Genomic DNA, 18,280 nt, shown 5'->3' with positions numbered 1-18,280 from the left:
ATCAGTGCATCTCAAACTTTAGTGTGCACACTGACGACTTGAGGAATCTTGTTAAAATGTGTAGTTGGGGGGCACCCGGGTGGCTCAGGTGGTTAAGCATCCCACTCTTGATTTTCAGCTCAGACCATGATCTCATGGTTCATGAGATTGAGCCCCACATCGGGCTCTGCACTTGTCAGCAGAGAGACTACTTGGGATTCTCTCTCTCTCTCTGACCCTCCCCCACATGCAAGTGTACACTCTCTCTCATTCTCTCTTTCTCTCAAAATAAATAAAAAATTTTTTAAATGCCTATTTTGATTCAAGGCAGTCTGGGGCATTTTGCATTTCTAGCAAGTTCTCAGGGCATGCCAATGCTGTTGATCCATGGGTATTTGTAGCAGGGATGTAAAAGATGCATACGGAACGTATGGATAAAATGGTTGATTTGTTAAATAACATTTCTAAGCCAGTGCATTATTCTACATAGTATTAATTTAAAATATACACAGCAGATTTAATAAGTGACATTGTATAAGTAAGCATTTAAAATTGTCTTCTGCTTCAGTAAAAATGTATATACTCAAGATGGCCCCTTGAAACTTAAAAAAAAAAAAATCAATCTCAATGACAAATTAGGAAAACAACCTTTTATTTGGAGTTGAAGGTTGAAGCTACAATTGTTAGCTTTCTAACTGGGGCATATTGAGTGGTTTTAGAATCAAATACTCTCCTGGATTCCATACTTTACTCCTGGGGCTACTGTTTGAGTCACACTCAGCAAGACAAGCTATTTTATAACATATAGGTAGTAAGGGGGGAAAAAATAGTAAGAGATATGGTTCTCAGGTCAGACAAATCTGAGCTCTGATCCCAATTGTATAAATGATCTAGTTCTACATATTAAATTGCTTCAAAATTTAGTGGCTTAACACAACTGTAATCATTTATTCTCGCATGTATTTCTGTGGGTCAGGAATTTAGGTGTGGCTTGGCTGGGCAGTTCTGGCTTGGGGTCTCTCGTGAAGTTACCGTCAGGTGTCCATATTTGGGGCTGACGTCATCTGAAGGCTTGACCCTGGTTGCAAATCTACTTCCAAGGTGTTCATTTGGTTGGTGCTGGCTCTTCATGGGAGATCTCAGTTCCTTTTCACAGAACTTCTTGACCACAGCATAGCAACTGGTTTCATCCAAAGTCAGTAATTCAAAAGATCAACGTTGAGGGGTGCCTGGGTGGCTTAGTTGGCTAAGCTTTCGGATCTTGATCTCAGCTCATGTCATGATCTCATGGGTTTGTGAGTTCAAGCCCCACAACTGAGCTCTGCAGAGACTGTGGAGAGACTCCTTGGGATTCTGTCTCTTCCTCTCTCTGCCCCTTCCCTTCTTGCTCTCTCTCCAAATAAACCTAAAAAAAATTTTTTTTAATTAAAAAAACAAAAGATCAAGGTTGAAGCTGTACTTGGTAGCTGGGACACAATGGGAAGTTACTCAAATAAGAGGGCTGAAAGCTACCAGCAGAAAGGAGGAGGGCAAGGGGCAAAAGCAGGGAAGGAATGTGTTTTGTTTTGTAGAATCAGCAGGAGACATCCAATCGGGTATTTCGCCATTTAGCCCTTTCCATGAGCCAGTTTGAGCCAGATTGGATTGAGGATCTCTACAGAAGTCCCCTTCATTTGTCCTGAAGTTACCTTTAGCTCATTACACAATAAGATCTCCTCCTATGGGCACTTTGTAGCCATTTTTTGAACATATGATGTATGTATATACTAACATGTTGACCTTCTAGGCATATGCAATTGAACCAAAGAGTCTATGCAGGCTCCCTGCCCCCTGCCCCTAATACACTGAATAAAAGCTTCCTGTACAAACCCCAAGGCTGGGCAGTGTTTTGAGAGCTGTCTCCTTACTTGTAACAATACAAAGTTCTTTGTTTTCAATACGATGGTGACAAACCCCTTGAGTTCAGTTAGCCTCTGAAGTCATACACAATCGCTTGTACCATGCTCTATTGATGGTAATCAGATCAACTCTGATTTTATTTTATTTATTTAGAAAGAGAGCAAGAGAATGCGAGTGGGAGAAGGAAAGAGAGAGAGAATTTTAAGTAGGCTCCTCGCTCAGGGCAGAGCCCGACTCAGGGTTTGATCTCATGACCAGGCCATGAGATCATGACTTAAGTTGAAATCAAGAGTCAGATGCTTAACCAGCTGAGCCCCCCAGGTGCCCCAGAATCAGCTCTGATTTGAATATGAGGGGAAACTACACAAGGTTGGGAATGTCCCAAGGTAAAGATCATTGAGAGCCTTCTTAGACACTTGCCGTCATAGTTCAGCTCTGACACTTATTTTGGGAAGGTCCCATAGACCCTCCCTGCACTAATGTCCTTATCTATGAAACCGGGAATTCATAATAGTCTCTGATTCATGAAGTTGTTTGAAGATAATATAGGTCAAGTGCTTTTCACTTAGTAAGGACTCATTATGCATTAGCCATAATCATAATAACGATGTTATCAACATTGTTAGATGATGCCTGTGATATTGTGATTTATAAGAAATATAAACTTGGTCTCCCTCTTCTACACACAGCTCCTAAAACTCTAGTAATTTCCTAAGTAATCTGAGAAGTGAGGGCATCTTTTGTTCTTTTATACTGGTTCCTGAAATAGCTCCAGAGCATAAAGGTAAAAGGAGTGTCTTTTGTGATTCACAAAGATCCCCTTTCAACAGTGTCTGAGTTTATGTTACTGAAAAGGATTTTGGAAAGCCCTTCGATGAGAGAGAGAGAGAAAGAGAGAGAGAGAGAGGGTTGGTTGCTAGGGAAACCAACTGTGTGAATAGAGAGGTTGAACTTTCAGCCTGCCCTCCAACCTCCAGGAAGGGAGACGGGTTGAAGGTTGATTAAGTCACCAATGGCCAAAGATTCCATCAATGGTGCTTCAATAAGGAAGCCCCCATAAAAATCCCTAAAGTATGAAGCTTGGAGTTCAGAAAGACTCTGGGCTGGTGAGCATGTGGAGGTGCTGGGTGGGTGGTAGGACTCAAGGGGACATGGAAACTCTCTGTCCTGTTTCCACAGACCTTGCCCTATGCATCTCTTACACTCAGCCATTCCTGAGGTGTATCCCTTGTGTAGTAAACCAGTAGCCTAGTAAGTAAACTGTTTTCCTGAGTCCTGTGAGCCATTCTAGCAAATTACCACACCCGAGGAGGAGGTCGTGGGGCCCTCCAATTTACAGCCAATCAGAAGCTTAGCCTTGCAGTTGGTGTCTGAAGTGAGGTGGCAGTCTTGTGGGCCTGGTCCCTTTAATTTGTGGGATCTCTCCAAGTAGATAGTGTCAGTAGGAAGTTGAATGTAGGACACCAGCTGGTGTTGGAGAATTGGTCAGTGGGAGAGAAAACTCCACACATTTGGGGACTAGAAGTGAAGTAGTGAGAGTATTGAGTGTGGAGAAGGGAAACAATGGAGTTTTTTCCTTTCAACAGCTAACAACCTTCCCATACAAAAACCGTATCTATCAGTCAAGATCCACATCATATAGGTAGTCATGTAGAAGGGTGACAGAAAGCCACTCATTCTTTGATAGATTCAGAGAGTATTAGAACTTCCCATCACTTCCATGCCTCCCCTTGCCTACAGATCACACATTTCAGCTGTCTTTATTATTTTTTTTAATGTTTATTTTTTAGAGAGAGAGAGACAGAGTGTGAGCAGGGGAGGGGTAGAGAGAGAGGGAGACACAGAATCTGAAGCGTCAGCACAGAGCCTGACGCGGGGCTCGAACTCAAGAACCACGAGATTATGACCTGAGCTGAAGTCAGACGCTCAACCGACTGAACCACCCAGGCGCCCCTTCGGCTGTCTTTATTGAACAACTCACATTTGTTATTCCATACTTTATGTCTTTGTAGATGCTCTTCCTGCCGCCTAGAATACTTTCTGTCTCCCCAAAACTTCACCTAACAGCAACTAATTCTTCTTTTTTCAATAAATATATTGATTTGTTTTCCTCTACATTCTCTTTCTTTCTCTTTCTTCTTTCTTCCCCCCATATATGTACTTACCCTCTTCTCCCTCCCCCCTTCTTTTTTTTTCACTCATTCAACAAATATTTACTGAATGTCACCCATATGCCAGGAAACACATTGGTCAACAAGATAAAGTCCCTGCATCCCTGGAACTCAAGGTTTGATGAGGAAGATAGATAATAAGTATCCTCCCCCCAAAATAAATACAGAAACATATAAAACGTCATGTGATGATAAGGGCTATGAAGAGATACTTAGTGGGATACAGACAAACAGTTGTGAGGGGCGCCAGGGTGGCTCATTCGGTTAAGCGTCAGACTTCGGCTCAGGTCATGATCTCATGGTTTATGAGTTTGAGCCCCACATAGAGCTCTGTGCTGACAGCTCAGAGCCTGGAGGCTGCTTGAGATTCTCTCTCTCTCTCTCTCTCTCTCTCTCTCTCTCTCTCCCTCTCTCTCTGCCCCTCCCCCACTTGTGCTGTCTCTCTCTGTCTCTCAAAAATAAATAAATGTAAAAACAAACAAACAAAAGACTTAAACAGTTGTGGACATGTGGAGCTATTTTAAGTCAGAGTAACTTAAATAATTTAAATACATTGATGTTCTATGCTCATATACGGTGAAAACCTCATAGTCAGAAATAAAATTATTCAGCGCTGTATCTCCAGTACTTAATAGGTCTGGATCCAAGGAGATATTTAGTCAGTATTTGTTGAATAAAAAAAGAAAAAATAATAAAATGTGTGAATAAATGAATGAACACATGAATTTTAGATGAGGAGATGACAGCCCAGAGGTTTAACTTGCCCAAGACCAAACAGAGAGCAAGAAATAGAAATCTTAACTCCAAGAAGGCCTGCTTCAAGGACAATGCTGTTTTTATTGTGTCATATTATGCCTGCCTAAAACATCTTTGTTTTAATAATGCCCCATCTGTTCCTCTTTCAGTGTTGACTAGACTCAGCTACTTGAATGGAATTCTGAGAGTTTGCTTTTCTAGTTTTTTATTTAGTCTTCATGGAAACCATCACTGTTTGCTTTTGAATAGACAAAGAGCTTCACCATATATTTGTCCACCTGGGCAAGCAGTTGGTTGGTTATAAATCACATGGATTCGGAATGCACCACAGATCAGGAACCAGAAAAGAGTTCCCACTGAGATCCCCAAAGATTCTTAAAAAACATTTTTTTAACGTTCATTTACTTTTGAGAGAGAAAGAAATGGAGGCATGAGTGGGGGAGGGGCAGAGAGAGAGGAACACACAGAATCCAAAGCAGGCTCCAGGCTCTGAGCTGTCAGCACAGAGCCCTACATGGGGCTCTAACTCACGGAACACAAGATCATGACCTGAGCTGAAGTCAGACCCTTAACCAACTGAGCCACCCAGGCGCCCCGAGATCCCCTAAGATTCTTTTATAGAGGAAAATAAATCTGGGACAAGACTTCTAAAATTTTTTGGCTCAGGAAAACCGTCTTAAAAAAATACTGAACATCCCAAACAGCTTTTGGGTGTGTATTATATCTATTGATATTTGGTGTGTTAGAAATTAAAACTGTAACTTAAAAAACATTTATTCATTTATTTTAAAATAACAATCAATGATGCATTACGTGTTAGCCTAAATAAAAAATTTATGAGAAGTAACTGCATTTTTCAAAACAAAAAAGATACTTAATGAGGAGAGTGGCATTGTTTTACATTTTGAAAATCTCTTTAATGTCTAGCTTAATAGAAGCAAGCTGGATCCTCCTATCTGCTTCTGTATTCAGTTTGTTGTGATACCATTCATCATTTAACCTCTGTGAAACTGCAGTGCACATCCATAAGAGAATGAGTAATAACATCTTAGTATTATAACAAAAGTAGTTTTGATTTGTGGACTGCATGCAAAGTCTTGGGAGACCCTAGGGGTCCCTTGCACCATACTTTGAGAACCGCTAGTTTTAAGAGCCATCCGGGCACCCGGGTGGCTCAGTCGGTTGAGCGTCCGACTCGGCTCAGGTCATGATCTCGTGGTCTGTGAGTTTGGCCCCACGTCAGGCTCTGTGCTGACAGCTGGCAGCCTGGAGCCTGCTTCCCATTCTGGGTCTCCCTCTCTCTCTGCCCCTCCCCCGCTCATGCTCTGTGTCTCTCTCTCTCTCTCTCTCTCTCTCTCTGTCAAAAATAAATAAACATTTAAGAGCCATAAATTTGTATTAAGAAACAAACAAGGAGAGGCTCCTGGGTGGCTTAGTTGGTTGAGCATCCAACTGTTGATTTCAGCTCGGTCATGATCCCAGGGTTGTGGGATGGAGTCCCAAGCTGACCAAGTTCAGCACAGAGCCTGCTTGGGATTTTCTCTCTCTCTGCCCCTCTCCTCCACTTGTGCTCCCTCTCTTAAAAAAAACAAAAACAAAAACAAAAAAACTCCAAGAAAATGAAATCAAACTATGCTTTGAGTTTTTATTCTAAAAATCTACGTTTTCATATTTCTGTAGTAGTCTTCAACTTTTAGGGCACGTGCTCGAGAATCATGTAGGCCTATTTAAAATGCTGGTCCTGGGTTTCCATACCCAAAATTGCTGATGTATTAAGTTTCCGCTAAGACCTAGGACTGTGCACTTTTTAACAAGTCTCCACACCAGTTCCTCTGCCTCTGAGCTAATACTAATCCATCGTGGATAGTTTGAGGAAAATTGTGTGTGTGTGTGTGTGTGTGTGTGTGTGTGTGAAAGTCATGGGCCCATTCTGTAGTTATTGCACCAAGAATGTGTATTTTTGGTAGCACGTAGCATGTGGAATTTTCCTGTTCATTAGATTTCACTATAGTCTGAAGTCCTTCCTAAGCTCATCCAAACACAGTTCCTCAAACTATTAAGATATTTACTTTATACCATGAAAGAAAAAAACACATTTTTTTCCTCGAAGGAGCTAAAGACATCATCAAAACATCATTAAAACAAACAAAAAAAAACACATTAAAAAACAGGAAATGTAAAATAAGGACTTGAAAATCAGTGAACATTAAGGCAGCTGCCTTTGGCTAAAAACAGTGATGGAAATTAAATTCACCATTTCATCCATTCACTTATCAAATAGTCATAAAGCTTGTAGGCTGGGTTTTGGGAATACCAAAATGTTTCCCCTGTAGACTCTTCCATTTCTGCCACTGGTATCACGATCTACCTTGTTTTTTAGGCAGGAAAACTGTGAGCCACTGGACTTCCTTTTTTACATCACACTTCTCATCTGTCAACCAGTGCTACTGACTAACTCCAGAAGTATCTCAAACCCGTGACCCTTCTCTCACCTCATCACTTCCACTTTAACCAAACGATCACCACCTTTTGCCTGGACTCCTGCAACTGTTCCTAACTGTCGTAACTATTCATTCATTCATTCATTCATTCATTCATTCATTCATTCAAGCATTCATGCATTCATGCATTCAAGTATTCATTCATTTAATATTTATGAGTACCTGCTAAGTACCAGGAACTTTTCAACACAGTTGAAAGCAGACCTGGGAAACAAACAGACAGAACTTCTGCCTTTATGGAACTTTCATTTAGTGAGGGGAGAGAGACAAAAAACTAGTTACACAAATATATGCAGGTATGCCAAATAGATGATTGGTAGAGTACCAGAGTTTCAAGAGAGAAGTCAGAAACATTACTTTTCAGTCATCTGGTAATTCCAGGAAGAGGTCAAGGACTCACCTGATTCCAGGGCCTTTGCACATACCGTTCCCGCTACCTAGGACCCTCTTTGCATGTTTCAAGGCTGATGCCATCTCACACTTCACCTGATACATCATCTCCCTAGAGAGGCCATCCCTGACTACCTGGTTTAAATTAGGAAAAATAATTTCCATTCAATGACCTGTTTGTCTTCCTTCTTGGCGCATACAACAACTTGAAAATACATACTTACCTACTTACTATTTCTCCCAATATTAAACTGTAAATTGCATCTTTGTTTTGTTTATCATTGACTATTTAGGGCCCGTCACATCATGGACATGTGTATTAGTCATGTTTCTACCAGAGAATAGAATCAATAGGAGAATATAGATCATATATATGAGATTTATTGCAAGGAATTTATTTATATAAGATATATGCAAGAAGCAAATATGTAAGTAAACTACTACAAAATAACAAAGCAACTATGATGTCCTAAAGGCTGCAGTCAGTACCATGGTATCCTGAATAGGACAAAAAAAAGTCACTGAAGCTAAAGTGCTAGTTCTTACATAATTAGCTATGAGATTAGCAATAATACCCATTAGTATCAGGGGAAGCTGAAATTCGTTTATTCCTAAAATCAGCTAGATACATACAGCTTGCTCCGGAACCTTTTCTTTTTTTTTTCTTTTTTCTTTTTTCTTAAAAAAATTTTTTTTTAATTTTTTTCAGACAGAGTGAGAGCCTGAGCAGGGGAGGGGCAGAGAGAGAGACACAGAATCTGAAGCAGGCTCCAGGCTCTGAGCTGTCAGCACACAGATTTACCTTATTTTAGTGACTACGTAATATTCGTGATAAGCAAAGTACTGTAATTTATTTAACCACTCCCTTGCTTAGAAGCATTTAGATTGGTTGGCTGTTTTCTGCTATTGCTAGCAGTGCTGCCTGTATGAAGGACGCGTTTGGCTGAAAGTAATAGAAACTCTGATTCAATCTGCCTGAACCATTAAGAAATCTTTAGCTCACAGAACTAGAACTTGAGAGATAAAGAGGCTTTGTTGCTGATATATTCACGTCTGGGCTCAACAAAGCCACCATTTAGCCAGGTGCTTTCCATCCTTCTTCCCTGCCATTCTCAGAATCCATTCCATCCCAAGGCTGGCTCACCTCTGCACATATAATGACTGAAAGAACTGCACGCTTTTTTTTTTTTTTTAATTTTTTAATGTTTACTTATTTTTGAGAGAGAGAGAGAGAGAGAGAGAGAGCGAGCGCTAGTGGGGGAGAGGCAGAGACAGGGAGGCAGAGGGAGGGGCAGAGACGACCTGAGCTCAAGTCAGACGCTTAACCAACTGAACCACCCAGGCACCCCTGCATGCTTTTTTATTTGCAAAGCCAAATGGACAAAGAGATTTGGCGCCCTCAGTTCTCAAGGGTAGAAAAAAACTTTCCCAGAAGTCTTCGCTAAAGGTAACTCACATCTGATTGGCTAAATTTGGGCCACATGCCCATTTCTGAACCAATCAATGGCAATGGGGTTGGGACTACTCTTAGACCATTCAGACACCCTGTTTGTCTTGGGGTCAGTTCCCCAAATTGCTCTGCTGCTTTCAACAGTAGAGAGATGGGATGGATATTGCAAAAATGGAATCAAAATGTCCAAATTTTCAAGCTGTTATCTCACTGAACTATATACACTTTTGAGAATTCGTACAATTAGAATCTCTTTAGGATAGATTCCTATTAGTACAGTTGGTGACTCAAAAGGTATGCATATTTAATGTGTTGATAGATTCAGCCAAATTGCCCCCAAAACAAGAACCACAATAAAAACGAAAATGGAAAAAACGGAATCCATTTGAAAGAACAAGTGAATACCTCTTACGCCATGCATGTGCCAAAATGGCCTGTCTTAAATCTTGCTCAAGTGATGTCTTTCTCACCTCAAGATCATAAAATTAATTCTCTATGATCTCTTACTGTTGTAAATAACAGTAATATGTCTTCTAATAGGGGCTCATCCTTGCATTCCTGAGATAAACTGTACTTGCTAATACAATGATGCATTTCATTTGCTAATATTTCATTTGTGCTTTTTACAGCTGGGTACCCAACTGAGGCTGGCCTACAGTTTTGTTTGTTTTTCTTTCGTGGTGGTGGTGGTATACCAGCCTAACAGAATGAAGTAGGGAACTTTTCACCTTTGTCTGGATCACTTTCTATAACCTGAATTACCTGTTCCTTGAAGGTTTGGGATAATCTGGCCACAGAATAATGTGGCTTGGTGACACTTTTGTGGATAAATGTTTGGCCCTAGCAATGTTTTTTGCTATTTTTCCTGTAAATACTAGTGTATTCAGATTTTCTATTTCTCTACCCTTTCTACTGTTTTCTGTAGAGAAACACTACATTTAAAGTATTAATGTCATAAAATTATATGTAATACTCTCCTAATACATAAAAGATCCTTAATATTTAGTATATATGTGTAAAGTCCCATACTTTATTTCTATACTTTTTCCTTTCCTCTTTATCAGATTTTTCAAAATTGGATTCTTCAACTTTTTTCTCTTACTCATTTGCTAACTTATTACAAAACAAAAATAAAGCCTTACATATTTTCCCCCAAGAAGCACCTGGGCCTGGTTTTATCTGACCATTTTATCCAATAAAGGTGAATGTGTCACCAATAATATAGGACAATGCCTGTTAACTTATATTGTCACTTGAGAGGTGTTGTGTGACAATATGTATAAGGCTTGCAGCATTTCTGATAATTTATTTTCTTAATCTTTTATAAATTAAGCTTTGAGTTTCTGAAGCACATTATGTTAAACCCCCATCACCTACAATGAACTAAATTCAAGATATTAAAATGTTTATCAAAATAATATTTTCCTGATGGCTTTACCTAATCAGATATCTAAAAAGTTTTAATATATTAAAAATAACGGGGGGGGGGGGGCACCTTAGTGGGTTAGTTGGTTGAGCATCTGATTTAGGCTCAGGTCATGATCTCCTAGTTTCTAAGTTCGAGCCCTGCACAGAGCCCACTTCAGACCCTCTGTCCAACTCTCTCTCTCTACCCCTCCCTTTCTCTCTCTCAAGTATAAATAAACATTAAAAAATAATGATAATCAAAACATTGGTAAGAAAGGTGACACTGTAGAAGAAATGAGAATGTCACAGTGGAGGGAAGTTCTATTAGGCTATAAAATTGGAATAAAATCCTCCAGTCATGAAGGTGGGCAAGAGAATCCTGAAGAAAGAGAGAACACATTAGAAAGGAGAAGAATAGGGACAAATGGGTAGCTCAGTTGGTTAGGTGTCCAACCGTTGATTTCAGCTCAGGTCATGATCTCACACTTTGTGAGATCGAGCCCTGCATCGAACCTTGTGTCAAGCTCCCCTGGGCATGGAACTTGCTTAAGATTCTCTGTCTCCCTCTCCTTCTTCTCTCCCCCTGCTAGCATGTGCTCTCTCTCTCTTTCAAAAAAGAAGAAAGAAAGAAAGAAAGAAAGAAAGAAAGAAAGAAAGAAAGAAAGAAAGAAAAAAGAAAGGAAGAGAAAAGAAAGGAAAAAGAAAAAAGAAAGGAGAAGAATATGCTAGAACTCATCAAACAGAAGTATAGGATGAGACACTTGACAGGAAAGGAAGAAGCTTAGGAATTAACTGTTTCATCTGTGAGCACTCAAGGGTCTGGAATCTGTTCTCATATAACACACACTTCTCATTTCATCTGACCCATGTATTTTCCCCATTCAAAAAAAGCATTCATCCCCAGCATCTAATTAGACTTCAATATCTGTCAACAAGTCCTAGAGGCACAATTTGACAGAATCTGCTCAGACCTCTCCAAAATGCTTCATTTTATATATTATTCCCACCTCAGTCTGGTCATTTGACTCTTCCATTTATCTGAGAAGAATAATAGGTTGTGTTAAAGGTAAGTCTATGAATAAATATATACAATGTGTTAATATTTGCTAATATCTACTAAAGACTGCTTATTTATTTTATTTTTTTATCAATTCTTTACTTAAATCTTTCTTTGAAGACTTGATTTTTTTAGATACTTCCTACCTCTGGCAGCCCTCCCTCTTCTTTCCCTCCCATCTTCCCTCCTCTGAGGTAGACATCAGAACTTCTGGACTGTGCTAGGTTATAAGCAAATTCTTCATTTAGATCTTCTTACCCAGAGTTAATCTTCAACTCTGCCCATTCTTCTATAAAACTCACTTATTGAAGTTTTAAAGGTTCTATGATTATGTTCTTGATTTCTAAGATTGTTTTCATAATTGGGTATGTTGTTACATATGAATATATACCTGTATTCCTCTTTTATTACCCAAAGATATTCATTAGACCTGAGGTTGCATGGGTGGCTCAGTCAGTTAAACATCTATCTGCATCTTGGTTTGGGCTCAGGTCATGATCTCACAACTCATGAGTTCAAACCCCTCATCAGGCTCTGGACTGACAGGGAGGGGCCTGCTTGGGATTCTCTCTCTCCCTCTCTCTCTGTGCCTCCCCTGTTCTCTCTCTCTCAAAATAAATTAAATAAACTTGAAAAAAGAACTATCTTGCAGTCTTTTCTTCAAGTGTTGATTCTTGTATTCAACTTGTAAAGTGTTGATGCTTTTCTTTCCCAGTATTACTCCAATGGTGACTCTTGGTTGTGTGCTTATCTTTGTATCTGTGGTTCTGTGTATACATGTCTGTGGATTCAGCTTCTGTTTCCTACATCTTGTCTCCAGGGATCGTGGGGTGGGGCAGTACATGTAGCTGGAGGAGGTGTTCCAACAGCGTCTTCTGTGTGAGTCCTTCCTACCCCTCCCAAGAGTCATCAGCTCTCTAGGGCACTGCTCTGCGGTTTCAGACCTAGGGTCCACTGTGGGGGTCAAGAGCTGCTCCCTCTGCTTTATATTAAGTGGGGAAAAGGGGGAAGGGCCAACCTGCTCAGCTGCTTTGCACAGGATTCCCCAATTAAAAATAAAAAATTTTTTAATGTTTATTTTTGAGAGAGAGAGAGAGAGAGCATGAGTGGGGGAGGGACAAAAAGAGAAAGAGACCCAAAATCCGAAGCAGGCTCCAGGCTCTAAGCTGTCCGCACAGAGCCCAAGGCGAGGCTCAAACTCACAAGCTGAGAGACCATGACCTGAGCTGAAGTTGGACGCTTAACCGACTGAGCCACCCAGGCACCCCAGGATCCCCTAGTAACTATGACCCCCCCTTTGCTCCATTGAATCTGCTGAATGGGCTTGCAGGTTCCTGGAATTACAGTTGGGTCTCACAAAATTACTTATAATAGATTTCCATTAAACCACAACTCTTATTTTAGATTATTTACATACAGCATAAAATGAAGCACATTTATATCCACATTGTTATGATTTGATCTCCATTAAGAGATCTATGAGAGATTTCTTGAAGCCTATGTAAAAATGCTTTTGCTTTACGATCTGCATAAACTGTTTTAAGAAACATCTAAAGAAATATGAAATGGGGCGCCTGGATGGCTCAGTAAGTTAGGTGTCCGACTTTGGCCTGGGGTCATGATCTCATAGTTTGTGGGTTTGAGCCCCGTACTGGGCTCTGGGCTGACAGCTCAGAGCCTGGAGCCTGCTTCAGATTCTGTGTCTCCCTCTTTCTCTGCCCCTGCCCCGCTCACACTCTGTCTCTCTTTCTCTCAAAAATAAACAAACATTAAAATCTTTTTTTTTTAAAAAAGAAAAAGAAATATGAAATTCTTGACTTGCTGTTTTTAAAATGCAGCACTACCCATTAATCATATTCCTGGTGGTATTTATTGATCTAATAGAGACGATGGAATCATAGTTTTGAAAAAGGCAAAGAGGTAAACAAAGCAGAAGCGTTAAGTGCAAAGTCAGACCTCATGTTAAGAATCTTTTAGTGGGAAATTATTACCATCGTCATCAGAAGAGAAACTAAGTGCCTCCTTTTACAGAAGAGATCTTAAATATCTCTATATTGTTTGGGGAGATTCAAGGAGAAAGAGGAAAAAAAAGAAGACATCAGCTCAATATAACTTATGTTTTTAAAGGAACCCAGACCATTGAGATGATATTTTTAAGTTTTTTTTTAAATTTGGAAAGCAAGTCTTTTGCTGTTATATTTAATGTTATAGCTAGAATATTACATTTAGGTGCGGTTGCCAGTATCCTGTATATACAGGACATGCCCCGTATTTGTGTTGTACTGTGCCCGTGTACTGACTTTGTCATGACCCCTTAAGTGCCCTGTATTCAACTTTTTAAAAGAAATTACAAAAATCAGCAGCTAGAGCTATCTTTCTGCCCCAGTAAATGGTACTTACATCACTGACATGGCAATACCAGCTGCAAACCATACTCCACAAACATCTCAACCATCTCTTATGGCCTCTCCTGCAGGTTTGGCTGCAGGGAGATCAAAGAGAGGAACTGAGAATGAAAAGTATTTCTTTTTCATACTCAAGAAAAGACTATTCTTCGACCAAATTCCCAAGCTGTGAACAAGTAAGCATTGTTAATTCGAGTTAACTTCGTATGAGTGCACATGCTCTGAAAATCAGCCAAACAGTTGTAGCCTCCCTCCTGTGGCCTGTTTCTGGAAAGCAGCCAGTTAGCAGCCTTACTCCAAGTGTCTAAAAGCGAGCAAATCAGTAACAGCCCAAGCTTCTGAAAGACATTCGGTGATAAACCTCCAGTCCTGAATGTCAGCAAGCTGGGACAATGCACGCTTCGAGACAACAGCCATTCAAAAAAATACCCCACTCCAGCAGCCAAGCTCCTGAAAGGTCATGGTTAGCTGGTGGACAGCAGCCTTTCTCCAGTGAACACACTAACACAGCTGAAAATCTTTCAATCTGTACACACTCCACTTCTGAAAACCCACCGATCCCCGAATGTCAAGCTTCTCAAAACCTTACACAAGATCAACTCTGGCTTTCTCAAGAAAACAATGTCTTACAAACACAGTTGACTCTTGAACAATCCAGGGGTGAGTGGCGCTGACCCTGCGGTCGAAAATCTGTACATAACTTTTGAATCCTCAATACCTTAATGGCTAATAGCCTACTGTTGACCAGAAGCCTTATGGCTATCATATACGGTAAATAAGCACCTATTCTTATGGTATGTATTCTATATACTATAATCTTACAAGAAAATAAGCTAGAGAAAAAATATTATTAAGAACACCATAAGGGGGCGCCTGGCTGGCTCAGTCGGAAGAGCGTGGGACTCTTGACCTCAGGGTTGTGAATTCAAGCCCCACATTGGGGGTAGAGGTTACTTACAAATAAAATCTTTAAAAAAAAAAAAAAAAAAAAAGAAGAAAACCATAAGGAAAAGATAATACATTTACAGTACCACACTGTATTTATCTTTAAAAATCTGCATGTAAATGGACACGTGCAGTTCCAACCCATGTTGTTCAAGAGTCAGCTGTATAGATTTCCCCTGTAGGCAAACAGAACGTTTACCTTTTCTGCATCAGAGTTCAACTGAGTTCAATTCATTGCTAGTTGGCAAGTTTGCAACTCTTCGTTCCTGGTTACAGGTCATGATGAGTTGATTTGTAAGTGATGGATGGCAGCAACATGGTCAGAAGACTACCAAATTCAATCTTCAAATTCTGCAGTGATTGATAAAGCAAATTGGTAATTTCATAATTTGCACAGAATTAAAACCCCAAATGTGAGAATAAAAAAGTTTTATGACCAATTTCTGAACAGTGGACATTTATTAAATGAGAAAACAAAAATCCTTTGAAGCTTTTTGTATAAGATACAATTGTTCACTCACTATAAATACTGTCAGATACAAAGCAACATATCCTAGCAGCTGAGCACAAGAGATGTATGACTTCCTCAATCAGTAAGAAAGAAAAGGATAAAGTAACTTTTTAAAAATGATTTAGAGAGATTCAGATGAAGAATAATCACAGCAGAGGCTGTAATGGCCTTCCATGGTCTATATCCTCATTCAGCTCAAATGTTTAAATGTACTGCTATCAGAAATATTTTCTCATTTCAAAATTGCAAGCAAATACTAAACAAACATCAAATCAAGGGCCAGGACAAAATCTACAGCAATGCTAAAAAGTGTAAAAACCACATTCATTAATGCAAGTAACCACAATCAGAAAACGCTTTTCTCTTGATTGGGCAATATTTTTGTGAAAGAGGATTGCTTACAAGGCCATTGTCCATGAAATCCCTTCCAGATGAGACTTCAGAAACATTAGGAAATTGTAGCAAAGACTCTCTTATAAGCCAGAGTTAATGAGATACATTGAATTGGAGGTAGACCACGCAGTTGTTTGCGTAAAGGTGCTGAAAAGTCAAAGTTGAAGCAAAGCATACAATGATTCCATAAAGTGTTGGCTGTCCTGCCCTAGTCTGCCTAATGCTGCTCAGATAGCATATGATGTTCTTTCTTTGGACACTGTCATGACACTGTTATGAAACCGTTCTCCTACTTCAGCATGTATACTAATGCCATCAGCATCAATACCCTCTTTGTACTGAGCAATTAAAAACGTCATGATTTTGTTGGCATTATTCAGTTCTAACAAACACATTTGAAGGAATTCTCAGTTTATCACTTAAAGCATAAAATCATACTTTAATTATGAAGAAAAGGACCCCTTAATTCTTGTTGAGGTTTTTTTTTTTAAATGTTTATTTATTTTTGAGAGAGACAGACTGCGAGCGGGAGAGGGGCACAGGGAGAAGGAAACAGAATTGGAAGCAGGCTCCAGGCAACAAGCCGTCAGCACAGAGCCCAGCGAGGGGCCTGAACCCACCAACCCTGAGATCATGACCTGAGCAGAAGTCGGAGGCTTAACTGACTGGGCCCCCCCAGGTACCCCTCTTATTGAGTTTTAATAGTGTAGTTTCCCCACCCTTATCCATACGGGATACATCCTACGACCTCCCATCTGAATCCGCAAATAGGACCGAAGCCTACATATACTATGTTTTTCCAATACGTACGAACCTACGATAAAGTTTAATTTATAAGTTAGGCACGGTAAGAGAGTAACAACAATAACAAATAACAAAAGGGAACAATCATAGCAGTATACGTAATAAAAGTTATGTGAACGTGGTCGCTGGCTCTCAAAACATCTTGTCGCACTGTACTCACCCCTCCTGTGATGATGTGAGATGATAAAATGCCTGTGTGAGGGATCACGGAAGGGGCGTGTCGCAGACTTTGTGACGTCACCGAATGGGATAAGTGAGGGGCGTGTCGCAGACTTTGTGACCTCACTGACGTGGCGTCAGGCTACGGATTGACCTTCTGATGCCCCTGCTTCTGATCGGGGTTGACTGCCTGGAGCTGGAACTGCGGAAAAGCCAAATCCCAGAGAAGGGGGAACTAGTGTAATTTATTCTGTAAAAGCTCCCTATTTCTTGGTCATTGTCTTCAATCAGTTTGGTAAGAGGATTATGCAAAGTGAAAGAAGAGCTACAAGGTTTTCAACGGTACTCCACTGTTTAAAGGAATTTGCTGAGTGTATTAAGGAAGAAGTTGGCATCAACTTTATCCCTTTTGTTAGCAAGGCTGCTGGTGAAAAGGTCAACCGTACTTTTGAACAGGAAGAGAAATTCCAACTTCAGGTAGATAATTACTACAGCACTTGTAACTAGGTTTTGAAGTCAATATTATCCTTTGAGGAGTTTGGTTTTTTGTTGTTTTGTTTTGTTTTGTTTTTTTACTGGATGTTGCTAAATAGTCTTCTAGCATGGGAATAAGTAGAATCACCTATATTATCGAAGAAGGAACTAAAAAAGGACAACAATGGGCATCCGGGTGGCCCAGTCAGTAAGCAATGGACTCTTGATTATGGCTCAAGTCATGATCTCATGGTTCTTGAGATCTAGCCCACCTGGCTCTGAACTGACAGCCCAGAACCTGGTTGGGATTCTCTCTCTGCCCCTCCCCTCCTTGTGCTATGCTTAAAAAAAAAAAAAACAAGTTATGGGGGCACCTGGCTGGCTCAGTCAGTAGAGCATGTGGCTCTTTATTGAAAGGTTGTGAGTTCAAGCCCATGTTGGGTGTGGAGCCTACTGAAACAAACAAACACATAAATAAATAAATAAATAAATAAATAAATAAATAAATAAATAAAAGACAAGTCATGCCATGAAAGATGGTATGTGCTTCAACCAATCAAATTTGAAGAGCAATCATCAGAACTTTAGCTTTATGCTGGTATATGTTTACATTACTGTCTTATAATGATAATATTGAGCATGTTTTCTCATTAATGGATGTTAAATAGGTGGACAAAATAATAATAAACTGAATGTGACCACTGTAGATGATATGTTACAGTGTAAGTGGAACATAGACTGTGACCACAGGAACTTTATAAGCAAATTTGGCAAAGCAAGGAAGTATTAAGGAGAGCCAATCATCCGGGAAATAAAATTAAGGAAAGTGGTATATAATTTAGGTGGTTAAAATTTATTTCAGATAAATAACAAATACTGTTATAGTAAAATATGTCCCATGCCATATTTTTCATTTAATCTAAATGTATATATACATAAAGGCAATTAGATGTAAATCAAATTTAAATGGGGATTTATT

At 39.8% G+C, this 18,280-nt stretch overlaps 1 long non-coding RNA gene across 2 annotated transcripts; it reads right to left on the bottom strand.

Annotated features, from left to right (window-relative positions):
- Window positions 1-614: 614 nt before the first annotated feature.
- LOC147584538 (uncharacterized) lies at window positions 615-17,563 on the bottom strand. 2 transcript variants are annotated; one of them, XR_015255552.1, is made up of 3 exons: window positions 16,829-17,562; window positions 15,160-15,311; window positions 615-1,384 (listed from the first exon to the last, which is right to left on the bottom strand). It is a non-coding gene; the product is annotated as an uncharacterized LOC147584538 (long non-coding RNA). The 2 variants fall into 2 exon arrangements; XR_015255555.1 differs by lacking the exon at window positions 615-1,384 and adding an exon at window positions 13,629-14,092 and having other exon boundaries at window positions 16,829-17,563.
- Between the last annotated feature and the right edge of the window lie 717 nt (window positions 17,564-18,280).

This window comes from Puma concolor, chromosome A1, assembly GCF_028749965.1.
Source record: "Puma concolor isolate L17-30 chromosome A1, mPumCon1.1.hap2, whole genome shotgun sequence".
Taxonomy (NCBI): Eukaryota; Metazoa; Chordata; class Mammalia; order Carnivora; family Felidae; genus Puma; species Puma concolor.
This window is presented reverse-complemented; position numbering and strand designations above follow the sequence as displayed.